General features: G+C 47.5%; 1 long non-coding RNA gene across 2 annotated transcripts; it reads right to left on the reverse strand.

The window, feature by feature from the left end:
• Positions 1–1553: 1553 nt before the first annotated feature.
• LOC135920385 (uncharacterized) lies at positions 1554–22355 on the reverse strand. 2 transcript variants are annotated; one of them, XR_011508848.1, is made up of 3 exons: positions 22183–22355; positions 18662–18819; positions 1554–1651 (listed from the first exon to the last, which is right to left on the reverse strand). It is a non-coding gene; the product is annotated as an uncharacterized lncRNA (long non-coding RNA). The 2 variants fall into 2 exon arrangements; XR_010570244.1 differs by lacking the exon at positions 1554–1651 and adding an exon at positions 16147–16401.
• Between the last annotated feature and the right edge of the window lie 4277 nt (positions 22356–26632).

The following is a 26632-nucleotide window of genomic DNA, read 5'->3' on the forward strand; positions in this document are numbered from 1 at the left end:
AGCATCGCAGAATGATGGAGCACACTGGTTCCAGCAGCGGCTGCAACAGGTGCGGTCAACCTGGATGGTTAGAGTCACCATGGCGGGCGCTCTTCGGATGAGCTGAATGAGCGGCGAAGCGGCTGGTTCAGTCACACGTGTAAGGCAGAGGAAAGAGAAGACTATCAGATGCACGTGAGTGACGAGGTCGCACGCGGCCACCTCAAAGAGTGTGCGTTCAAGGTCACAAAAATTTACATTTTCAATCTGGCCTAATTCATACCGCGGCAGTCGATTTGTGCTTGGATATGCAACGTCATAAGAAATGTCGGCGCTCACTCTGTCCATAACTCCAGCCGTGGTAAGGAACTTGTAAAACTCAGAATCGTTCTGGCCCAGACGTACCATCGTGACCCTGTGCAGCGTAGTGTTCTTGGACAGGGCGTTTAGGAATGCTCGGCACTCCAACGTGCAGAAGCCCAACATGGAGAACCGCAGCTCATTAAGGGAATCACTTTCCTGCAACAGGGCCTGTATCCAAGGCGTGATGCGATCGGTCTCTTCCTCATGAAACGTGCCACATCTCAAGCAGTGGGATAGTGGTCGCGCTAGACCAGGGATAACAACACGGTGGTAGAGTTCGTCGACACACTTGTAAGTGAGGCTGAAATACTTGAGGGTCTTGGTAGAGCGCAGTAGGTTCCTAACCGGAGCTGCAAACTCTTCCTTAAGCGTGAAAAGCATCAGGTCGAGCCGGGTCATAACCGAGTTAAATGACACGGCCTGGCAAATGGATTGGACATCTACCTCTAGTTCACGCATGACAGAAATCACTACAAGACTGGTGAGTGAGCGACTCGTCGATAAGTACCTAGCAAAGCCGGCCGGTCTGAGACCTGGTAATCTACCGCTGTCGTAAGCTTGAAGTAACCCTGTCGTGATCGAGAGGGATGATAGAGTTTTGTTTTGATAGAGCCCTTCGAGAAAGTCCTTGGCTCCATACATCCCCCTACAGGCTGAAAGGACGCCAAGCACCTTCAAGGAAGACGTAGTTGCAAGCAGAGGCGCCAGATTGTCGAAGAGCTTCGGGAAGTCCATCATTAGGTTCAGTTCCACCAGGTGCTTCATGGAACGGATAGCTGTGACGAGAGCTTTGCTCGTTGCTGCCTTGGCCGAGGATTGCAGCAACGTCAGCGCCGAGATCTTGCTGCCGCCGAGAGCGCGGCACACGACCTGCTCGTGGCCTACGAAGACGTCATCGTTGATGGCCGCCTTCACGACGCACCTGTGTTGAGTCAGCAGCCAATACAGCAACGTGGCGGCCTGCGTCTTCTCTTCGGCCGTGGCCATGTTAGCTATGGTCACACCTTCGCGTGATCCGAGGAGCGACAGGGCTCCGCAGTTCTCCTCTCGCAGCTCAAGGCCTACGTTTAAGAAGAAGCCGTTCCAGGCGGCAGCATTCTTGCAGACATGACACAGTTGGCTTGGACCAGCCGTACATGTTTTCTTGTAGTCAACGCTGAGTCCTGTGTGGCGGCTGCAGATGCCGTCCATGTCGACCAGTGGTAGAGTCATGCCATTGTGCTTCTGTCTTTTGACCATTGTGGAAGTACCTGTGGAAGCCTCCCGTTTTCTCCTTGGCATCTCTGGAGTTAGAGGATGAAGGATGAGCCTGCGAATAGACGTATTGCAGAAGAAAACGCTGCTGTCAAATTTATACAAAAAGTACGCTTTCGTATAAAGAAGAGTTTTTGAAGGCCGCAACTAAATAACAAAATCAAGCCATTAAATGGTCGAAATAAAGAAGAAAACACAAGACCGGTATTCAAGTAATTGTCAATCGAAAAACATCACAACAACAAACATCCAACGCTACAATGCTCCCTCTTCAAGGACTGTAGGCCCGACAAGCTGTGCATACCGGAACTTGATAGACAAACGTTAAGTGCCGTGAAATATATAAAGATGCACGTTTCTAATTTTTAAAGGCAGCGAGTACTCTTTTGATATATTGTACCTGTCCTTGAACTATATATGGCTCACAAGAATTTCCGTAACCTCGATATTACCTTCTACCTCATGAAAACTATCCAATATGCACGAGCCAGTGCGGCTAGTTGTTATTAAAATTTTTTGAGGAGGGGGAGCGCTCTACCGTTGCCGGCTGTCACGACTGTGACTGCGTGGGGACTACCGACTTCCTTTACAGACCGCTAGTTTCCCGGGACGGCCGTGATTGTGTAACAAAATGGCAGCGTCCAGGCTGCCATTTTGTAGAGCGATCCCTTCTATGAAGAGGTAGGTGAATATAAGCTCTTTCGGATACGAAAACAAAAAATGAATTGTGACTATCGAATCTGAAATACTCATATACGCCGACGCATATGCTTGCGGCAGTAATATATATTTCGGTATCAGTAGACATACCACGCCTGTAGTTATTAGTGCAAAAAAATTGTGCAATGCAGGCAGTTGGCTAAGCGGGATTGTTTATGGTTCCGCGACGCGCTACCAGGCTAGCAAATGTGCTTGTGCATATCATGTAGCTGTGTGTGTAATGCGAGTACAGCGAAATAGAGTTAACGCGAGAGGGCGTGTTTGTGACGACAGCAAAGAGACGACGTCGATGGTAACGACGACTGCGTAATCTCTACGAACTACCGATTCTCGTAAACGAGTGACGTTGAGGTTCGACACTGGTAAGAAATGCCGAAATAAATTAAACATGGGCCGAAACACGTGGTATCATTTGAAGGACACCAATAAAACACATATATCATCATTATCATTTCGAGGACACGAACAGGTGACTTGAGGCTGGAACTGCAGCACAACCCAAGCCCATGTCCTTCGATATAGTAAGTCGGACGACTGGCTTGGTGCACTCCTGACTCTTGCGGAGCCGTGATGACGTTGCCATAGTGTAATTGGGTGCAACATTGTCATACTCGGACACTATGTGGACCAGGAAAGAGCAGCTCATAATGTTTGATTAAGCGGCCTCGTAATGACGGGAGGAGCGAGGAGGCGGTGCACGTTGCTGTCCGGTGTTCGGTAATCGACGCCAGCGGAGAACTTGCTTTTCGATCGGTGTTTGGACGGATGCAGCCACCTATAGTCGGATACAACTTTAGAAAAAAGGAGAGGCCCCGCCCAGATGACCGAAGCGCGACAGCCGAGTGCCTCCGCGACTAAAATAGTCCCGCTAAAAAAATCGTGCTCCTGAAACGCGCAATTCTCGGTATAAATAAAGACTTTTGTATTTTGATGACTGGTTTAGCAGAGCTCTCATGTGCTACAGAACATGCCGGATAGCGACAGAAAAATAACACCGTGCCTTTTACAACGCTGCCCGTCGTCTGCTCTTTAGCTTCATTGCAAGTCACAAAAGTAGAAACAGCAGCTCTGCATGGCTTTTGCGCTTGTTCGCATGTACACGGCGTATCTACTACTCGTTTTCCAAGCTTAAAATAAATTAGTTGCTATTGAAAAAGTACTTATATAAAACAATGCGTTTATCGCTGAAGCACAGAGCTGACGCGATTTGGCCCAGTTCGAAGCGCGGGCGGCCATCTTCTCCGTCGGCGGGGTCACCGGCCGTCTGGCTCATGACGTCAGTCCAGAGTGCGCGCCAATTGGTGGATGCTCGTGTGCATCCGCGTCGGAGGAGTAAATGCCCCCTTTTTTCTAAAGTTGTATCCGACTATAGCTAGTGGTGCTCTGGTGCCGAGTTGCCGGGATCTTTTTACATGTGCCACCTGGCTCGAGCACATGTAGAACACAAGAATCAGAGGCGAGAGTCGAATTTTCCAGTGCTCTGATGCCGAGCTGCCGGGATCGTTTTGCGCGGATCTTTTACCGGACTCCAGAACAGGTGGCGCAGGAAGATCAGAGGCGAGAGTCGTATTGCGAAGCTGGAATGACGGTGCAATCCCCATCACGGCATCACGAACACGAGCATATAGCTATCGGCACAAGTTAGTGGACAACATGGTACATTGGGTTGGCATAAGTTCTTGTCGTGGTAATAATGTGACATGACATGAATTTGTGTCATTCGTGTCATGCATGTCATGACGTTAATGGCATTCATCTCATGGTTTGGCAAACAGACCTGTCATTATATGCATTCATTCCAATCATGTTATTCATGTCATATACATCTCCGAAATACATCAGTCAGTTTGAGATTAGGGACTTGACCTCGCTGTTATTTCGTGGCCCAGTTTAGGCGACTACAGCAAAGCGTAGGACGAGCCCACACCTGCTGCGCCGGCCAATAACCGGAAATGAGGCACGCATATGGGTTCCGCGAAGAGGGGACGTGGGCAACACTCACGCGTGAAGAGAAAGCGGATTAGTGGCTGCACCGTAGAAAAGGCACTAGAACTTCACCCCCGCTCGGAACAAAAGGGTAGAAGGAGAGATGCAAACATGAAGGGGAGCGTTCGGGGAGACGAGCGTGAAGATGAAAGAAGGGGGGTGCTGGAGGTCACGGCCGCCGCTAATGCCCACGCGCTCCCCGAATGTCCAGTCACGCGACGCGACACTGCCCAGCCGCTTTGATGTTTGCCATCCGCGTGGGCCTGCTAAAGATTTCCGTGAAAATGGCGGTAGCTATTTTCACGGGAAAATAGCTACCGAGGAAATAGCTATGGCCGAGGAATGCTTGTATGTGCTATTGCCATCAGGTCCCAATTTTGTATTTCAAGCGAACCGACACACAGCTGCACGGGAGACAGATTTATCAGTACTGGCAGGGTAGCCCGCTGTCCGGCGGATATGTAGTTAATAATCCGCGATGCCACAGATCATTCTCGGCAGCTTGCATGGCGGCCGGTTGCAGGTGGATAGAGGGAAGACATCTGGGGCCGATACTCGCAGCCCAACGTAGGGGAGAGGGAGGTGTCACGTGGTCTTTGAGAAATCATATCCCCTGGCGTGTTCTAAAGAGTGCCACTGTTTTCACCAATGTCGTGTGCGGCACGATAGTCGTTGTGCTATTGGTTACAATGATGTGAACTCGCATGTGTGATTGGCTGGTTTGCGAATCCTTTGTGCAACTGAGGGCTTATAAAGTCATGTTTGGTTGTGTGGAGAGAGCGGAGCTTCTGGCTTGGACCCGGACAGACGCTTCGGCGTTTGAATAAAGCGTCACTTCATCGGACAACGGCTCTTCCTTCGCGCTGCCACCGTGCACTCGAATCATCGAGGGGCGCCGACTTCGGACCTTCAACACCTTCCCTCCTTGACTAGCAGTGAAGCTACAAGAGGACAAGGGAAAGGAAATTAACTACATCATTAAAGAAATGCATGTCATGTCATTCAATTAAATGTCGGCTCATTTATGACATTGATGTCGTGGCAGGCGTATCATGCCATCCATGTCATGACAAGATTACCGCTCATATCAGGTCCATTTCTAACAAGATATCCAATAGGATATCCATGGCATGAATGAAACGACATTAGATGCATCACATGAATGGCATGACACGCATGTCATGACGTCATTATCGTGAATGACATACATAACATCATTTGATGACACTATGATAATTTATTTATCGGAATATGCATCAGGATACGTGTGACGAGTGATGCGTGCATGACACAACAAGAATGACATGACATGCATGTCCTGTCAATAATGTCATGTCTTGAACACGTCACGCCATTCATGGCAGTTATGTCTTAATACGCATGCCATTTATTTGATTAAATTTAGGTCATATCATTAATATGAGGTCATGCACACATGCCATGTTAAATATAACCGGATATAGTTGTATATCCAGTTATAGGAACCACGACGGCGTGATGTCATTCACACCATTTGTATCATGACACACATGCCATGAGAAGCTTGGAATGCTACTGACGACTTTACATGACATGCACGTCTTGTCATTCATGTCATGACGCACATGCGATTTATACCGTTGATGTCATAAAACGTATGGGATGGAGGACGATGAAAAGAAAGGAAGGAAAGTTGGGGAGGTTATCCAGTCGCACGTCCGATTTGCTACCCTACACTGGAGAAGGGGTTTAAGGGAAGAAAAGAAAGGAGAGGGAGGAAAGAAGGTACTTTCGGTGTGAGTACATGCGGATGTCCATAACTTCACGCCTATGATCGGTCATTGAGGCCAGTCGCTTTCACGAAACGTAGCATTGCCGGCGTCTCTTTGTAGGCCTGCCACGCATGCGGCCATGGTCCAAGAATCTTAATCTCTGAAAATGGTCTGTTATCTAATCGGTTTAACACCCTCTGAAGAACGTCGCGTTCGTCGTCATATAGATCACAAAAACACAACACATGCTCAATCGTCTGTTCAGAGTTGCACGAGTCACAGATCGGTGTGTCGGACATTCCAGAAAGGAATCAGTAGGTTTTCGTAAAAGCCACCCCTAACCAGAGGTGGCACAGTAAAGTAGTATCAGGCCGGAAGAAGTTTCATAAAACGTGCGTACTTCATGTTGTTCCATCTATGTAAGGTCATGCATATATCGGTATACAGGGTGTCCCACCTAACTTTAGCCACCGTTTAAAAATGTGCGAATGCCACGTAGCTCGAATGAGGCAAGGTAATGTTGTTCTCAAATTGCATTTTGCTTCTACCTATTCACATAATTAGTCCTAATTAATATACAACTTCTCAAAAATTATAATTAGGTGAAAGGTGTCAATGAGATCATTGAAGAGCAACATGAAAAACTCCCGATACAGCTTTCTGTTGCTCGATACGTGCTATGCAATTGTTTTTGCAAGCGTGAAAGCAGCCCGAGAATACACGCAAAGTGCCTCGAGCGGCCAGTCGCGTGGCTATTTTGCATGCATTTGTGGGGTTCTTTCTCGCTCAGGAAAAATTTTTTATGGAGCACGTATTGGACAACATAAAACTGTATCGGGAGTTTTTCATGTCGCTCTACGATTTTCTCATTGACATTATTCATATAATTTTAATATTTGATTTGTTGAACAAATTATTAAGACTAATTGTCTAATTAGGCGGAATTAAAAACAATTTGAGTATATCCAAGCTACGGCAATCAACATTACTTTGGTTCTGTCCACTTACGTGTAATTCGCATATTTTTAAGCTCTGGCTAAAGTTAGCGTGCACACCCTGCATATTTAATCGAAGAAACGATCACAACGGCGTCATGCTATTCATACAATTTCTGTCATGACATTGACATATATGCCATGAAGCGCATGTGATGTTACTGTCATCATTACATGAGATAAGCATGCATGTCTTATCTTTTATGTCAGGACGCATACGACATGTCAAGCAATCAATGTTATCCATGTCATGACAGGCATGTCATTCTTGCCTGCATGTCATTCATATCCTGATATATATCGACCTAAAAGAAACGACCACGATGTCATCGCATCATTCATACAATTTACGTTATGACATACAAGTAATGACAAGTTCCATGGCAATGATGTCATGATAGACAGGTCATGGAAATGACGCCATGCGCTTTCCCTTCCGCCACTTGCTATGCCTGTTCTGATGCCCAGTTGACGACAACATCGTGGAGTAGAAGGCTAGATGGATAGATACGCTCAAAACGCCTGAAGTGCGCAAAGAATGCTTCGAATGAAAAGACATAGTTACCCGAGACAAAGGAGTAGTTTTCAACCCGGGATCCCTAATTGTGATTAAAGAAGGTTGCACGATCGAGTAGCCTTTCAGCTACATTAGAGCGAAGTTGCAAACAACCTTTCAAAGAAAGAATGGCCACTGTATATATATGGCTAGCTCTTAAATGTAAAAATAAACAAATGGTTGCCCCCAAAAAATCGAAAATGTGGAAAAACAAATGAAAGCTGCTGAAGGACTCGTGTGCCGGAAACACATGTAGAAGGGCCCGTTGCAAGAAAGACATCACAGGGTGTGGTGTAAAAGAGTAAACTGTTGCGTGACAAGACTCACAGGTACTGCAAGACAGATTGACGACAAAGACCACGTATAGCATGTAGGCTGCTGACTCGCAGCCAAAAACGAAGCTTGCATTACAGATTTTGTTACAGCACTCTTTCGACAACTTTTGGCGTCGTCTCAGTTTGGATAACTAGCTGTACTTCGCTTAGGAGTTGGAGCAGATTAATCAGACTTTATTGTTCTGTTCTTGCGAAATTTGGTTAGTTTCTAATAACCGATAACAGCGATTAGTTACAATTTGAATAAGAATACTTAGTGCGTAGCATTCGATTCATGCAGCATCCGTACCAAACGTAAGTACGGTAATACCGGGCAGCCCGAGGAAAAGACTTCCCGTACAATATACTTGACCTAAGTAGTCTATACCGTATATGGCAACATGCGTGCCAACTTTTGCGAGCCGAGCCGTGCCAAGTCAGTACACAGCTGCCGCAGAGTCCACGCCGCGCATGCCCAAATCTCGCGTACGTTTTAACCAAGGGACGAGTTGATGTTAATTCACCTTCTGTTACTGGATGAAGCGGCAGCAAGTAGACAGTACTTCTAACCCGGGGCATAAACTTGAGCTGAACTTTGCAGAACTTGAACTCGTACCCTTTATAACGGGCGATGTTATACACTCCGACCGAAGGTAAGACAGACATGGCAAAATAAAAAGTAAGTTACTGAAACAAACAAACGAGACGCCGAAGAAAGAGAGCGCACTGGGTTGAGCGGCGCCGAATTCTGGCGGAGAGTGTTTCTTTTGGTCGCCGAGTTATATTAGTGCAGTAACTAATAATACTCTACTTATGGGCTGGTGTAAAGTGTCGGCAGCAACGCAATTGATAGCAAGCAGTTCATTATTTTACATTGCTTTGTCGAGAACACCCGTGTAACAAAAGAACGCTTCGCGTGCTGATCATCAAAGAGTCACAAGATGTCACTACTGGCGTACACCATGGTACGTTAGTATGAAATAGCAATACCGTATCGTATACCCGACTTGCGGTACTGCACGTAACACAGCGCACGTAAATCTCTCTTGTCTGTGCGTCGACAAAGTTGTCGTAGTGCGCACGCCATCTTTGCCGGGCGCACCACGGTAGGCGTCGTTTTCATGCGCACTGAAGACCCTCAAGGAAATCACTGCACGACAGCGATATTGACGCTGCAAAATGCGGAGCCACACAGCGACAGGCTAGATGGCAAAACGAAACCACTCAGTCAGACCAAGGAAAGGTTTTAAAGAAATCACGTTATCTAAGCGACGTTGCACCAAAGCACTAGGAGAATGTGACGGGGTATAATTATTTGTGGTGTTATCCCTGCATCAATGATAAATATAGAGAGACAATGACCTGGACAAAGTACAGAATAACCAGTAGTTTATTTTATGGGACATACCTAACAGGTGCACGAATTTTTCGTAATGTTTACAAGTTTGAGCGCATTCTACAATTTTACCATGTTTCTTTACGAAAAAAGAAATCCGAGGACACCTAGCAATTTCCTATGAGTTTTGAATACGAAGCCATTAACGTCCAATTGAACCCCGTTGAGCGGTCTTTCGAGTTGAACTCCATCCGCCGTGGTCGCTTAGCGGCTATGGTGTCAGGCTACTAAGCACGAGATCGCGGGATCGTATGCCTGCCACGGCGGCCGCATTTCGATGGGGGCGAAATGCGAAAAAACCTGTGCGCTTAGATTTAGGTGCGCGTTAAAGAGCCCCAGGTGGTCCAAATTTCTGGAGTTCCCCATTACGGCGTGCCTGATAAACAGATAGTGGTTTTGGCACGTGAAACTCCATAATTTAATTTCTCTAGTTCAACTCCTCGCAGGCAAGCCAGGACGATGAGATGCTTGGTGCGTTTCGATTTGCCCTAACGCAGGCGAGAGCACGCGCTGAAAAGGAACACGTGGAGAGCGAGGGTGACGTGGCGTTGCGGCGATCCCCTTTCCCCTCACGCAATAGTGCGGCAGCAGGTTTACTCCCTCCCCCTCTGCTCCATCGAGGGCCGAGCCAGCGTCAGTGGCGTTGCAGCCCATGGGACGTTTCGCTGCTACAGTCTCCGCCGCCCTTTTCGTTCAGTGGACATGTTGATGCTTTCAAATAAATAAATGATTTTAGTTAATATTATTACGATATGATTGAGCGATGCTCAAGAGACGAGCCGCCGCGAGAACGACGAAGAAGTTGGTCGGTGCCCTTGGCACGAGCGAGTGTCAGCCTGGCTGCCTGGCTCCAGTGTAAATAGCGTGTAAATAGCATATCTCGTCTGTGTCTTTCCACACGTAACATTCCTGGTGGTAACATCGCTCAATCATATTGTAATAATATGTTTTGAACATGTTGAAAAATGGGGCGGCGCTAGATTGCAAGAACATAAACTGTGATGCAAGGAAATGCCATATATACCGGAAGGGTATTTGCTGCCAGCGAGTTTAGTGATGCGTTTCTGAAGCAGTCAAAATCGGCAGCACCAAAAGCGCTTGTCTTACAAAAAAAAAAAAGAAAGTGATCTAAAAAGAATACTTTCAGTATGTGATACTTTCAGTATGGGCTACTTTCAAGTTTAGTGCTGCTTGTGTGAAGCGTCCAAAGACAAATAATAGTTACCGAAGTGTGTACGGTGCAACACGTAGGTGCATGCATGCTGTTTCCTCATCCCTCCCTTCTCCGACGCAAAACCTTGCGTCCCCGCGGGATATCTACGCATTATAATGTTGACATGTTAGCAGCTATTCTGCGATATGCCATACTGCACACAGACATTGTCCCATAAGGTAGGCCCGCATTGTAATGCGACTGCCGCAAGGGACGAAATAAAACTAGAGACAGCGTATTCGCTCAGTAGTGAAACTTCGGCAACAAATCTATAGCTAGCGCTCGATCATGGCAGGTTTTAGATGCACATGGGACATTCATGTCCCCAAGTGGTTATAAGCCAATTTAGACGTGGTGGAAAACTAACGTGTTGATATAAGTTTTCCCTAGCACATGGTTTCACGGGCATTTGGTATTTACAACGTCATGCAAAGAGCCACAATGACACAATATAGCGAAGTTCGGACAGTGAGGCGGTCATTAACACGGCCTAAAGGGGGCACGACTATACATCGCGACGATGTTAGAACGTGCATTTTGGAGAACAGTGAAATTCTTTGCGCCATAGTTCACCCCCATCTTACTGTGCAGACAGGCAAGCGATAGGATTTTGTCAGTGTTGAATGAATCTCGTGCACAAGAATGCACACACACACTGAGTGCTTAAATACGAATAATTGTATATGCTATAGAAGCAGCAGCCTGTCTCGTCGCTGGCACGAACACATTGGTGGGAATTGGTCACGAAACGTCGAATTATCACTCACATGGCTCATTAAAGCGAAAAATATTCTCGGAGACGCGCTTTATCGTGTTATTGCCGGCACTGCACTTCGCAACGTGGCGTTCAGTTCACTTCAGTGTCGGTGAAGGGCTGTCGAATTCGGCGTGTTTTTCAGCAGTGTATTAGGAGTTACAAAGTGAATGTGGAAACGACGAAGTGGTGTTTGTCTTCGTGTAAGCAAACAACGTAGTCATAGAAGTGCAACATTTTGCACCTCGCAGCCGAAGAGGAAAAACGATCTCTCGAGGCATGTCCGATCACCGGTAATGTGCTCTTACTGCGTTCCCTTGATCAGGAAACAATTGAAAACTCAAAGGTGAAATGGGCCAGCAGCAAACAAAACCAGTGAAAGTTAAAAATAGAAGTAATTGATAAGAAATTTTGCCTCTTTCCAATATTGCGTCTTCGCTCTTCGACGAATCCAAGGAAACAGCAGGTAATGGGGAAGGATTTCAATAATAGCGTTATCAGAAAAGCAAGCTCGGTATATATATAGTGACGGGCGACTGCGGGAGATGTGTAGGTGGGAGATTTGAGAAAAATGTGCTTGACAGGCACTACAGACTTGCAATAATACGGCGGCCATTTTGAACGTGATGTAGCCCGCGCTATATGAAGCGCGAAATGATTTACTACTGCAAGAGAGGTCGCCGCTCACAGTGCGGGCGCCGTATAACTTTGTGCGCTTGGTTACCGACTTGTCTTTGCCAAGTTTGATCACACACGCCTTTTAAAGCTCTCTCACTGCATGTTATAACCGATTAGACACGCAGCACATTCTTTCGCTTCCATACTTATCGCTTTCTTTATGCTTATCGTTTGCCTTCAACAACACAAAGTGGAACAGAAAAAAGTTCGCCAGCATGTTACACCTCTTTGACACGTGAAGGCGAAAGCCTGCTGCTGATTTGGTAATGCGCCGTTTCGCATCGTTGCTAAGTATGGACAGCTGGGCTAGTTGGTTATGATTAGCATTGTGAAACATAGTTCCAGCGCACATTTGAACAAGGACGAGGCGAGAAAGACGTTTGTCCGGCGTTTGTGTTGTCTTTCTCGCCTCTTCCTTGTTCAAATGTGCGCTGGATCTATGTTTCACAACGCATCGTTGCGTTGCTGTTTTCGCAGTTAGGCTTTTTTTGGCTCATTTAACCACACTGCACAGGGAGGTGATTCATGGTGGCCAACACAGAGACTATCAGAATTAAAACCCTTCCATGCACGCGCCACCTCCGCTTTCACCTGGTCGGCGAAAACGTATATGGCGTGGCTTTAATTAGGATCGCCGACCACGCGTCCGTGTCGTAGCACGCCGAGCGTATTCTCTTCGGCTGCGGAGAAAGGCAGCAATGGCGCTACCTTTTACAAAGGATCGAGCTGTCTTTAGCAGACATGATGGATCGCCTCCGCACCTGGGAGGCAGAGGACCCCGTGCCTAATAAAAGGCAAGGAATTTTTGAACGCCGGCTGTCTAATTTGTTACGGCGTCCGTCAAGGCATGCATCGCTCAAGCTTGGATGGAGGGGTTTTGCGACCTTCCTCCTTCAGGGAAGTGAAGGCGACGTACCGCCGATCACATTGCACTACTCGCGCAAACATGCTATACCAGACGTCAAAATTTCTAGATTTGTGGATTGCTTTGGCTAAACATTCTTAGAGAAAGCTTTGTGCATCGCACCGCAACAGTCGCCCTGCTGTACCCAAGCCCCCCACCCAGTCAGGCCGGGTAGTTGGGGAGCACCGGGGTCAATGTACCGAATGATGCTGGGTTGATGAGTACATGAAAGCTCTGGGACGTGGCACGTCCGGGTGCTAAGTCCTCCTCCCATATGACAATGGCGCATCTCGTTGAGTTAGTGCAAGAATGACTCAGCGTGATGACGTCGCTAAGGTATTAGCTTTGACACGTGAATACGCACAAAAGTGTCGCGAATAAATTAATACATTTCTTATAATGCCACTCGATCTATTGTGCCGCACCCATGGAGTCCCTATTACAGTTGGCGAGGGTATGGGAGTTACGAGGACCACCTAGGCTAACTGCGCATTGCCGTTTCAAATGAGGTTGGCGAGCGCCTAGAGTAACTCTAAATTGTCGTTGGCGTAAGATGGTTAAGTTTTGTCCTTGTTAAAACAAAGTATAAGTTAGAAGTAGTCCCTGTAACGCGCTATTGCTTTTGAAATCACCACACTGAACAAACAAAAGGAGTAAGTAAGCAAGCTCAGGTGACAAGGCACAGTTGTGCTAATTCCTTCTGTTACGGCGCACTCAGCAGGCTGGTAACAATGTTCAACAACTTTGAACATCGTAAAATTGCCTGCATGAAACTGCAAGGAAATTCACACGAAGTGAAACGGGCGCGATTCAGCCCCTATGCAATCAAGTCAACGAATTCTATCTGCTCCAAAAAAACTTGTATTACTGTCGCTGAACCTTCAGCCAGACACGTGTGCGTCGGCTTTTGCTTTAAGGAGCAACAAAAAAAAAAGCAACCAACCTTCTTGCGCAAAACAAAATTCGCTGGAGAACAGCGCGGTCGCCTTCCAGATTCAGCGCACATACATACGTGATGATAAGTTTTTCCTAACTACGCCTCTCACCCCACCTTTGTTGTTTTGCAGCAAGAGTAAACTTGCCTGACACTGCGGTTGACATTGGGTCTCATACATTTACACTGTCCTTGTTGCCAGTGAAAAAAGAATTCACCACATATACTTATAAAACGCGCCATACCGCGAAAAATAGACAAAGGCCAAGATGACACCGACAAACAGCTCATTCTGGCCTTCTCCGTTTTTTCCCGCAGCACGACGGCCGCCGCGCCCGAACAACGAAGACTCATGCATGAGCCAGATTCATACATGACTCATGCATGAACTCTTAACGAACACGTTCAATAAGGAACAGTTCGAGTCAGGCCAACCGAAAAATCATGCAGATCCCACGCACTGTGGGAATCGATGTAAGCGAAGCATTCCGTGGTGGATGCTGACGCTAAAAGATAGCGGGTCGTCACTGCGCATGCGCTGAACGCTAAACGAAATAGCGGGTATAGCGGGCGTACGCAACGCAAACGAGTTAGCGTTAGCGTTTTTGCGGGGTTTGCGGAGTTTGCGGGAAACACGGCGGCGATCCCGGCTGCCCGCTTCGAATTGAATTTGGCGTTGCTTTTGTAAAATGCACTTTGTTCCTAGCAAATGACTGTGTAAACGGCTTTCGCTTAGTCTCAGGCCGCTTCGACGACAGAGTATTATGGATAACTTCGTGGTGTTTTCGAGATCGCTTCTTGTTTCGAACGAGTCGAAGCCTAACGAAAGAAACGTTTGAGATGTCAGCGCCGCCTATCGCTACAGGCGCGAAATAGCCGCCACGACGGAATATGGCCTCAGAGATCCGAAGATATCGTCAGCTAACTAAAATTGTAGAAAACGTGCGCTGCTTAGCGTACGCTATTTTATAGCGTATAGCGTACGCTATAGTTGCGTACGCTAAACTAAAACTCACCCCTCTTTTCACTCCCATTCCCCCTGTGCAGCGCGGTTGAGGTGTTCTCCCGGGAGAGCTAGTTAGTGCGCTGCATTTCATCCCAATTTTTCTTCTTTCCCTATCAAGAATCTCCCTCTCTCTCCCATATGGGCTGTGCAGAATAAGCGTCCTTTCCCTCGCCCAAACCACCAAGAACACTCGCACCTTAGTAGAAAGCGAGGCGCTACAGTTTCTGCAATGCTTCTGATGGGAGTCACAGCTGCCAAGAGGCGAATGTGGCCACGGCCAGGGCGCTCCAGAGGGCATTGTGAACATTCAACACGGTGGGGTGAAAACGAGTTTCTAGCATCGCCTTTGCCCCCTGACTCGCCCTTGTCATGTATACGCACCTTGTGACCCCCTCCGCCTCCTTCGACGCGGTAACAGCTGCAGCAGCACTCGGAAAGTCGAAGCGTACGCACGCTAGATTTAGCGTTAGCGTCTGTGCGAGCTTTGCGGAGTTTGCGTGAAACATGGCGTCGGTCCCGGCTGCCCGATTCGAATTGAATTTGCCGTTGCAAAAACGGCTTTCGCTTAGTCTTGGGCCGCTTCGACGACAGAGTATTATGGATAACCTCGTGGTGTTTTCGAGATCGCTTCTCCTTTCGAACGAGTCGAAGCCTAACGAATAAAAATAAGGATGGATGGATGTATGTATGTTATGAGCGTGCCCTTTGGAACGGGGCGGTGGGTTGCACCACCAAGCTCTTGCTATTATACTGCCTAAAGGTTAAACAATAAAAAAAAACATTCAAGATGTCGGCGTCACCTATCGCTACAGTCGGGAGATAGCGGCAACGACGGATTGGGCCTGTGAGATCCGAAGATCTCGCAGGCCAACTAAAACTGTGAAAAACGTGCGCTGCTTAGCGTACGCTATAGCTGGAAATAGGGGAAATACATAGCGGGAAATACGCAAAGGCGAGGATTTCACAGACAAGCACCTCATTTTGGTCTTCTCCGTTTTTCACGCAGCACGACCGGCACCGCACCCGAACAACGAAGACTCATACATGACTCATGCATGAACTTTTAACGAACTCGTTCAATAAGGAACAGTTCGAGTCAGACTAACCAATAATCTGCGACAACTTCCACAGAAAAAGCAAGCAAGCCGTGCATGAGTTGATTATGACCGTGAATGTCTTATTCAGTTTACAAAGTACTGTCAGACCCACCTCGCTAAACCTAAGAATTAAAATTCGTTCCATGACAAGGTAACACACGAAAAAGAACGCTTGCTTACAGTTGAGTTGCACCGAGGATTCACTTCGCCGATGTGTCTACGAGGCCGCTTTACATCGGTGTCCCGTCGAAAACTGCAATGCTGATGGATCAAGGAGGGCCTTGACGCTGACCGCCACCACGGAGAACTTTCTCGCCAGTGAGTGTGTATGAACACGTGTAAGCATGGCGACTGGTCGCCACTTGGTGATCGAGGCGAGGAGGAAAGCTCGCTGGGGGCGGGAAGGGGCTTTGTCGCGCCGATATGCCTGTTTCCAGATTCGGCTGAAAGTGGCATGACTTTGTAGCTTCAGCGATAATGGATTGGGGTAGGCAGGGAACACTGAAAAGGAAGAGGGAAAAAAAAGTGAACGGATAGTGTCGTGGCTTCTTCTCGGAAAGGCCAAGCTCCCCACAGGCGACTTATCTGAATGCGGAATAAGGAGATGCGCGACCATTCTTTAGAATAGGTGGGATGTCGACGCACAGGTGGGATGTCGACGCACAGCTGAGAGATGGCACACCGCCAGGGTTGCCTGTTCCGCTTGATATAAGCGAATGTGGGCTTCTTTTTTCACCGAGTCGCTTATAAATTTTTACAGTCGCTTGTCACGTTTTTTGGGGCTTACTCGCGCTTTTCCTGCAAATATTGTTATTTTAACTGAGTAATACTTGTTGGGGGGCTAGTTGGTGCATGTTTCCAGAAGAGGGTTATAGCGCCGAAAAAACACAACACACAGCAAGCGAGACGGGACAGGCGCAACTTCCAACTGTTTATTCACCGCGTATGCGAATGAATATAAGGACAAAGATGGGTAGCAAGAACCACACATGCGCACGAGGTTTTACAAAAAGCGGATAAAGATAGGTGAAGTACACACGTATCTCACGCCCGTGTATCTAAAAAAGCAGTTTCATTCTTATAAATGGAGATAGATGGGGAGCTAACACAATCGCTACAGTTTCTTTCAATATAGCTTTTTTAGATACACGGGCGTGAGATACGTGTGTACTTCACCTATCTTTATCCGCTTTTTGTAAAAACCTCGTGCGCATGTGTGGTTCTTGCTACCCATCTTTGTCCTTATATTCATTCGCATACGCGGTGAATAAACAGTTGGAAGTTGCGCCTGTCCCGTCTCGCTTGCTGTGTGTTGTGTTTTTTCGGCGCTATAACCCTCTTCTGGAAATTGTTATTTTAATGCCCGTCGCGCGCGTGTGTCGTTAAATATACGTGATAGTAGCAGGAGTCACAAAGTACGAAACTGTCCCTATCCATTCATCAATGTTTTGACGCCTTGCCAGCACTCGTGGTCGTCTATGTCGTAGTGTGTTGGCGGTGTTATTTGCGAAAAATAGCTTCAAAGTGGTCGAAATATGGCAAACGATATTGTAAAGAGGGGTAAAAGGAAGCGCAGCTCAAGGTCTGGTTACGCCCAGTCACCGGAGACGATAAAAAAGCTGCATGCAAGTATTGCAAGTGTGAAATCCGCGCTCATCATGCCGACTTCGTTCAGCACATGGCAACAGAAAAACACGCGAAGAACTCCCGGCCACTTTCCAGTGCACGTTTGACAACCATGGCCTTCACCAAATCATCGCCTCCAACGACAACACCAGAATTGGAGCTCAAGCTGGCATGTTACTCGTCGTGTCATGCCACTATCAACTCTGTGGATCATCTCGGCGAGCTGTTGCCGTCGTCCACGGCGTTCGAGGTAAAGCTGCACCGAACAAAATGTGCAGCACTAATAACAAAAGTTCTTGCCCGTTGCCTGCTTGAGGATCTCGTGAAGGATATAGGTGCCTCGCAGTACTCATTATTGATTGACGAAAGTACTGACGTAGCAGATGAAAAGCAGGTCGCTGTCGTGGTTCGCTATTTCAGCACCTCACTAAAAAAAGTAATGTCCACGTTCCTGGGACTGTTTTACGCTCGAGGGTTCAAGTGCCCAACAGATTGCACAAGGCCTCTTAGACTTCTTGACCAGTGTTGGTCTGGATTTCATAAGGTGTATCGGAATTGGAACCGACGGCTGCAATGTTATGGTTGGGAGGAACAATTCTGTGTACACGCACTTGCGTCGAAAAAATGAGAACCTCATGCTAGTCAAGTGCGTGTGTCACTCGATTCAACTATGTGCAAGCAAGGCAGTAGAAGTGCTGCCCCGGAGCCTAGAATTCCTGGTTGGCCGTTCGTACAGTCGGTTTTCGCACAGTTTACTGCGGCTTCAGGAATACGGCAAAATTTACAGACTGATGAACAACGGCAAAGAACCATTGAAGTTGGTTGAGCTGTCGGGAACGCGGTGGCTGTCAATAGGGACGTTTAGCGGTGCTACGGAAAATACGGTATACGGTACGGTAAGTGCGCAATACCGTACCGGTCGAGGACTGCGCATGCGCCAACTTTACCGTACGTAATGACTTTCCGTGCGGCATACTAGACAGTAAGGAGTCGGTAAGGCTCGGCTGGCACCGTGTGTCGCGAGCCGAGATGCACCAAGCCAAAACAGTGAGAAGCTGATGACGGCCACAGAGTCCACGTCTTGCATGCTTTTTTTTACTGTGATAATACCAAGGCAAGAGGTTACTTAACTCACCTTCTGCGGAGCGACGAAGTGACAAAAAGTAAACAGTAAACACCGCCCTCCTCAGTGAGGCACCCGATGACCAGGAGTGGGCCATCCAGCGGGCCAGGGCCGTTGCCGAGGATCTCGGAAGGCTTTCCTCGGGCGATGGACCCCTAGCAGCATAGCCCCTGGAACCAACAGCAATAACCGTTGGACAAATAAAGTTTATTCGTATCCTATCCTTACCTGCACTGAGCGGCTTGTCTTATCTAATTGGCTCACAAAAGACGAGGAGCATGCTCAAGTGGAGAGAAGAGTTGACTGTTGGGCTAGCTGGTCGTCCATATTTGAAGTAGTAGCTTAGCGCGAATAAAACCACGGAAACAAGAAAGACGGGCAACCGTCTTTCTTGTTTCCGTGGTTTTATTCGCGATAAGCTACTACTTCAAACAAGTGGAGAGAGATTCGATGGGGCCGATCCACTGCACTGAATATCGATAACCAGATGAACAGGGTGGTGCCGGCGTCTGCGATTTGTGCGCTTTCCCTTAAATAGCTTGCAGTGGCTGGCCGAAAATCGCGGCGGCATGCAATGGAAGCTTAAGAATGACTCTAAAACGGATCCTCAGCAAAGAAGAGTTGGCAGAATGAGGTCATAAACGTGCCGAAAGTTGTCGAAAACGTTACACGGCCACGCAAAAAGCTTTATTGCACGCAAATAAACCCATACTACCCGGCAGGGTCGTGTAGCCAGTGCCGGAGCGATCGGCGACATCTCTTATTCCTTTCGGAACGGGGTAGCCTTCGGCTATTCAGAAGAAAATTCAATTTTGTTCGGAATATTAATGCATCTTTAACGCCTGTGCGTCACTTTGACGCGGTAAGTGTTTGCAGTTTTGTGACGTCGCGTGAGAGGCAGGTGAAGTGGGTGCAGCCGGAAAACGTTTGACCAATAACCCAGGGCTAATGGCGAAAAGGCCTTAGAAACCAGAAATAACTATTTTTCTTTTGTTCGGCTAAATCATGCATAATCAGTGTGCGCACGTCATATCAGATGGGGAGCAATCCCGGTTTTCGTGACGTCGCGTGATAGACAGGTGAAGTGGAGGTGGTCCAAAAAAGTTTTTGACCAATGGCGTTGGGCTGATTGCAGAATTGGAATAGAAGAGTTTGGAATGGTTTTACGTTATAGCGCCCCTGCTCTGCAGCAACGGCGGCGCAGCTTGACATGCAGCCGGGGCGAGGGTACGCGCATGTGCATAGCGGAAGTGCAGAAAGGACCACAATACAGGCATCTTTTCTTTTCTATATCCCTTTCTTCTTTCCTTTTTTTTTTGTCAGGCGCATTCACGCTTTGGCAATTTTATTTCAGTATGCCTAAACAATACTCTAGCCCAAGCATAAGTCGATTCGTAAAATAGAGAAGGCACCACTAAAAATAAGAACCGCCGACAGATCCGCCATACAATACATGCAAAAGGAACAAATGTTTCTGGGAAAACTAATCCCACCGCCACCCGACCTCAAAGGCCGTGCGGAGAGCCACATGCTTTGCGGTGCAAACATAGATGGCATGGAAACTTGTTAGTAGAGATAGAGTTGTATCGACTGCCTTTTCGAACCTACTGCTGTTAGCAGACGTCGCAGCAGAGCGGCGTAGAGCAAGTACAGCAAACGCATCTGAAGCTTTTTATGCTGCTGGAAATAATAGACTGGTCGCATGCATGCTGCAACATGCCGGCTGAAGCAGTTCATAACCCTAGACAAAACACACACGCACACAGAAAGGAAGAGGGGTGTGCCAGATTTTCTCTTGATCATACACTGAATGCCCACAAATGTGAGACAACTGTCTAGAGCTTTTCATTTCAGTTTATTATTAACAAATGTTACTTCAGCAAAAGTATGCCGACGTCCAAAAATCAGCTTAACTGCCGATTCGCTCTCATGACAGCGGTATACTTACTGTAGTAAAAGCTTTCGTGCATTTAAATGCAACGAAATAATACGTTAACTTAGTCGCGTTACAAGCGGGACTCACTAGCGCGTGTGCGCTGGCGCGGAGGGTGTTGTGACTTCGGGGTGGAGGACGAAAGATGGACTCTTTCCGCAGACGAAGAAGAAACGAAAAACTTTATACAATATTTACAGATGGTGGACGATAGCATTACAGGTAGCAGTAAGAGTCCATCAGACCGACGGGGCGGTTGGAAGCGACTCTCTCCTCTCACAATGGGCCGGTTCTTCCTTCAAGCCCGAGACACATGGTGCGATTCTGGGCGCGATCGGTCGTACGACCATTCGCATCGGCAGCCGCACTCAACACCTCAAGGGAACCAGACTTGTGGCGAACGATGAAGTGAAACAGATCAGTTACAAGCTTTCTGAAGCAGCAACCCAAGGAGTTTAATGAGACGTCTGTCGCCATGCGATGTACCATATGTGAGGCAATGAATATGCTGAACCCTATCAGAAGTTATGAAGCAGGACGCACAACAACGCCTCAAGCAAACACCACCCCCAATGTGTTCTGTGTACTACGCAGACACACAGAAGTCGTGCGCGCTAGGTAAAGTTTAACATCAACTCACCCCTCTTGTGTTAGACTAAACGTTGAAGAAGTTAAACATTGGCCGTTAATGTCACCGCTAATTATTGTCAATCACAGCAAACAGCACAGAAAGCTTCGCTTACATCGATTCCCGCAGTATGCGTGGGATCCACATATCTTTTAAAGCGAAAGCTTTACTGGCCGCGAACTTGCGATTTCACCGTGGCGGAGCTCCGAGGAGGCACATGACGTCACCCGCATTCCTCGTCGTTGCGCTCACCTCCGCTCACTTCACCAGCTGCGTCGCATGTCTGATAACATGTAGGAGGATTGAAAAGGGGAGCTCAGGCGCGCCGCAACCACAGTTGAGGCGGCAGTATGGATGGTGACAATTCTGATAAGCAGGGAAAGGCCTGGAATCGACATCGGCACGAGATGAAGAGGAAACGAATCGCCGAAGAAACAGACGAACAGCGCGCCGAACGACTGGCTAAACGCCGCAACATAGCTAGACTACCAGACTAACCTGGACTCGCAATCAAGATTAACCAAGGCTAACCATCATATGCCTTTGCTTTCGCTACGTATATCCTGGCATAGCCGAGCTAAGCCACCCTTTGTGGTTTCTCGTGTCCTTAATTGTTCCCTGTCTCCGTTACAACCCGCTCGCATACATTTAGCGGTGACGTTTAGCCTTACCTGCTAAACAACAAGTCTATGCAAGGCTACGTCTACCGAGATGACGTTTTATTTTGTAATTTGGCATCAAGCCGGCCTCCCCGCTAGCTTTGTCACTCACAAACGGCACGCAATCGAGGCACACTTTGGTGCACGAATTGACGGCTCCCATGAAGTGAACCACGGAAGCACGCATTCTTCGATGGTTGCACACACCCACCGAACGCGCAGATGTTCGTTCCTGCGCGTGTTGCACTACATAAACACACTTTCAGCGCATTTTCAAACATGTAAATTGCACAAATGTGAAACATCAACATACCTGAGCATACACAGATCAAGCGCATAGTAACATATTCTGTGCCTCAAACAGCGGAGAGCAGTTAACGTTGAAATTAACTGGCAAACACGACACATGAAACGAAATAACTTCGCAGTAAGGCATGCCGCCCCCACCACCATCTTCTCGCAATGCTTATCCTTCCGCTACTTTCAGACCACGTGACATTCACTAGGCACCGGCGACCTTTTCGGGTGCTACTATTTCTTGAGATTGTCACGCTCTTTCTGCTCAGAGCGACGCTTACACCGCGTTATCAATGAGACCAGCCAGCCATGAATGGTGTGTGATACAGCGAAATAAAGCGGAAGACATGGCTACAAGATCACGACCAAGGTGTTCCAGGCTCTTCCATCATTCCTCTTTCGTTCGCTCGAGCGAGCAGCTGAGAAACCCAAGTGCAAAAAAAAAAGAAAAGCGGAAGAGCAGCGGTAGAGTGCGCAACCCTCTCCCGTCACGTGGCAAGTCGCGGCCTGATTTTACAGGCAAAAGGCTATCGTGTGCAATTGCGGTCAAGGTGCCGCAATATTCATGCTGCCGAGTACGTAAAAATCAAGGGCACAGTGAAAGCACATGTCGAGTATGTGATGTTGCCAACAGAGCTGAGTATACTTGGGTACCGTTCCTTGGTACCCAAATATTCAGCCTCTCAGCCTCAGAGACACGAATTCCATCACTTACCGTATGACCTCTTTCTAGTTCGTTTCCTTGTTCTTTTTCTTTTTTCGTGTTGGTGTTGTGGCGGTTCATGCATGTATGCCGCAGCACTACGGGAGGGTAAATTTACAAATTTCCCGTAATGAAATATCGTCTGACAGCACCATGCCTCGTCACGTCGTGCTCTTGCACCGCGTAAGTTGTTTTAACCGCTGCGCTCTACCATTAAATTGTTCACCTAGTAGTTCAAGTGTCAACTTTGTTGCCAAATAAATGCATGGCGTGGTTGGTTAGCATCAGCGGAGCTGTGAGCTGCCCGAAGCTTTGGCGGTATTCTTGAAAACTGATGGTAGCGTTAAAAGGACGAAAGCACGGTGAAAAGACGACATGACGACGAGGAAAAGCTTAAGCGTTTCCTCGTAGTCGTGTGGTCTTTTCACCGTGTGTTCGTCCTTCTTAGCGCTACCATCAGTTTTAAAGAATGCATCACCAACTAGCAAAGCACCAAACTTTACTTTAGCGGTATGTTCTGATTGTCCGTCGATTTTAATTTTTAGTAACTCTTCATGCAGAATATGCCTTACATCACCGCTTTCGAAATTGCAAGCCTAAAGAAGAAGCTGCCTGAGGAATCCCTATCTAAATACGTGAGAAATGAAAAACTGGCTTTCTCTGCATCCAACACGCCTCCCTTAATTACATTTTTTTTTGCATTTAACAGGTAATGTAAAAATTTAGCGAATATAAGGGGTGCATTGTTGACGACTGCCAATTTCCTAAGTTTGACTGCTGCAGCCATTTTTCAAAATTATTCTTTTATTCGCTTGGCAGAAAATCTTGATAAAATGCTCACACTTTCGGAAATTTTCCACCTGAGAGCGGGATGTGAATGCGACGTCATGGGTCTGTACTCTCGCATTTGGGGCGTTTGGCTGAAAGACTGAGCATTGCTAGGCAGAGCCTCTCGGTGCCGTTAAGGTTATAAACATCGTTTTTTTGCCGATAACCAGTCACCGAGGTATAGACTACACTGTCAAATTTGCGACGTCATGTCAAGCTGGTGTGAAAGCCTCGGGGAGGCGCGCGCTTTTCGCTACGTTAAGATGAATACATTAATGAACCTTCGTTCGTGCCAGATTTCATTACATTAAATAAAGTTAACTTCCAGGGCTTTACGTCCGAAAACTATACCTGACTGCTACACAAGTAAACGAAAGTATACCTCACTGCTATAACACTAACCGCAGCGTTTACAAACCTTGCTGTAAAGATTGCCCATGCAGATACTGCCATTTTGTTACAATTCTACACATATGTACGGTGCTCAAGAAATAAATTAATGGTAATAATAAACGCATACGCGAAAGTACACCCACAAAAGTTACAAATGACAAACATTCACACTCCCGATGCGTCTATAAAAGCACAATTTTAAGAGCTGAGTTCTTGACGTTTAGCTGATTTTTGGAAAATATTAGTCATTTTGAGTCATTATAATTGTTGACTAATCGGTGGCACACTAAAAGTAACATCTTCGAAAGTGTTTGATAGAGAAGCAGGTCCAGCGTATAAACAACCAAATGACCTTCCCTTGGCCTACTTTTCACCTAAGTTGCGTCACTTGGCAGTGAGGAACAAATCAAGGAGACAAAAGTAATGGTGGCAGAAACTATCGAAGGATATTGTCAAATTCGGCGATAGCTTTCTTGTACAGCCGGCTGAATGTTGCTATACCATCCATGAATCACGAAACCTTATGGGCACATCTGCAGATTCGAATTGGCAATCTGGCTAGCAGTCACAATGACAATTGGCATCACGATACAGTATATCTTATCATCACTACAACCTCAGATGAAACTCCTTAGCAACCCACACTGTATATCCCTATACAACCCACAATATATATCCCTATCCAGGCTGCAGCTTCGTTTCAATATCCATCAAACGCCAACGCTCGTCACAGTTCCTGTTGAGGATGCGACGCTATCGCAATAGTATATTTTAAGATACACATATATATCCCTTGTGTCCCCACGGCACATTTACTCCGGAGGGCTGACCAAGAATGGGCACATATCAGTACACAGACGGAGTGCCAAAATTGCCTACTACCAAGTGGCACAAATTGTCTAGTAGGCCAGCCAGCAGCAAGCTGTCTATTCGGACACACTCGCAGTGGCCCATATTGCCTGCTCGGTAAGCAGCAGCCAGCATGTATCTACTGGTCCAAGGTGGTATAGACAACTCGTGTCACTGCATTTGTGCCCCTCTGTGTTCGAGATTATCCAGCCATACAAAGTGGCGGAAGTAACTAGAATAAGCTATCGCATTATTATAATTGCAGCCGTGAAGTGTCGAAATCTTATTTGCAATAAAGAAATGTAACAAAAAACTAGGCTGGAAATATCTTTAATGAGCAAAAGAAGTTCATGTGTTTCTCAATATGAATTGTATACACAGTGATGAAACTGATAGTATTTACAGCTGAACGTACTGCATTCCATAACGCAGCTGATACACAACGCTGTATTTGATGCTCCACTGCATGCAGACGCGTCCTTTAGGTAGTGCTCGTTCAGTCCGGTGGTGCAAGCTTACAGAGGTGAATCTATGACGTCGCTCATCTTCAGGTACTTGCGAATATGACGTAGGCAGTAAACGTCCAGATTGTCCAACTGCGTACTGCCGTCAACCGAGTCGAGGCAAACGATCTCATCGCGAACCACGCCGGCGAGTCGCATGAATTCGTGCAGGTCATCCATGCTCATCAAGCTGGCAGCAATCCTCTTCAGCGTCTGCTGCTTGTTTATGCCTTGAGAGGCGAGAAGTTCTTCCACCAGGAGTGGGTAACTGGACATTTCTTCCAGCGCTTCTGCGGTATCCTTGTTGCGATATCTGGTGTCGTCCTTTCCGAAGTCGGCAGGACCGACGACGAAGCATGCAGCCCGACTGGCAAGGGTGAGGTTTCTGTAGACAACGTTCTGTATCTTAAGCTTCTCTTCGACGAGATCTGGTCCGTTGTGCGTGAGCTTCACGAGGGCCAGATTGTAGTTTTCCTTGAGCTTCGGTTTTGACAATTCGCGGACAAACTCGCCGAAGGCTTCGGGCGAGGGATGCACGAGCGCGAACCGGCAAAGCCCACGGCTACGTTGCAGCAGATCGGCCAAGGGAAGCAGGCCCATTCTGGGATTTTGTGGCAAGGTTACGTTCAGGCTTCTGATGCCCTTGTTGTGGAGCACAGCGTTGCAGAACGACGGAGCACACTGGTTCCAGCACCGGCTGCAACAGCCTTGGTCAACCAGGACGACCAGAGAGACTAAGGCAGGCGCCTTACGGATGAGTTGAATGAGTGGGGAATCGGCTGGCCTGTTCACATGGGTAAGGCAGAGGAAAGAGAAGACCTTCAGCATTACGTGGGTGACGAGTTGGCACGCGGCCACCTCTAAGAGTGTGCGTTCAAGGTCACAAAAATTTACATTTGCAAGCTGGCCTACTTGATGTCGCGGCAGTCCCATTGTGCTTGGATATGCGACGTCGCAAACTATGTCGGTAGTCACTCTGTCCATAACTTCAGTCATGGTGAGGAACTTGCAAAATTCATAAGCATTCTGGCCGAGACGGTGCATCGTTACCCTGCGCAACGTAGTGTTCTTGGCCAGGGCCTTTAGGAATGCTCGGCACTCCAACGTGCAGAAGCCGAACATGGAGAATCCCAACTCATTAAGGGAGCCATTTTCCTGCAACAGTGCCTGGATCCAAGGCTTGATGCGAT

Source organism: Dermacentor albipictus, chromosome 10 (genome assembly GCF_038994185.2).
Source record: "Dermacentor albipictus isolate Rhodes 1998 colony chromosome 10, USDA_Dalb.pri_finalv2, whole genome shotgun sequence".
Taxonomy (NCBI): Eukaryota; Metazoa; Arthropoda; class Arachnida; order Ixodida; family Ixodidae; genus Dermacentor; species Dermacentor albipictus.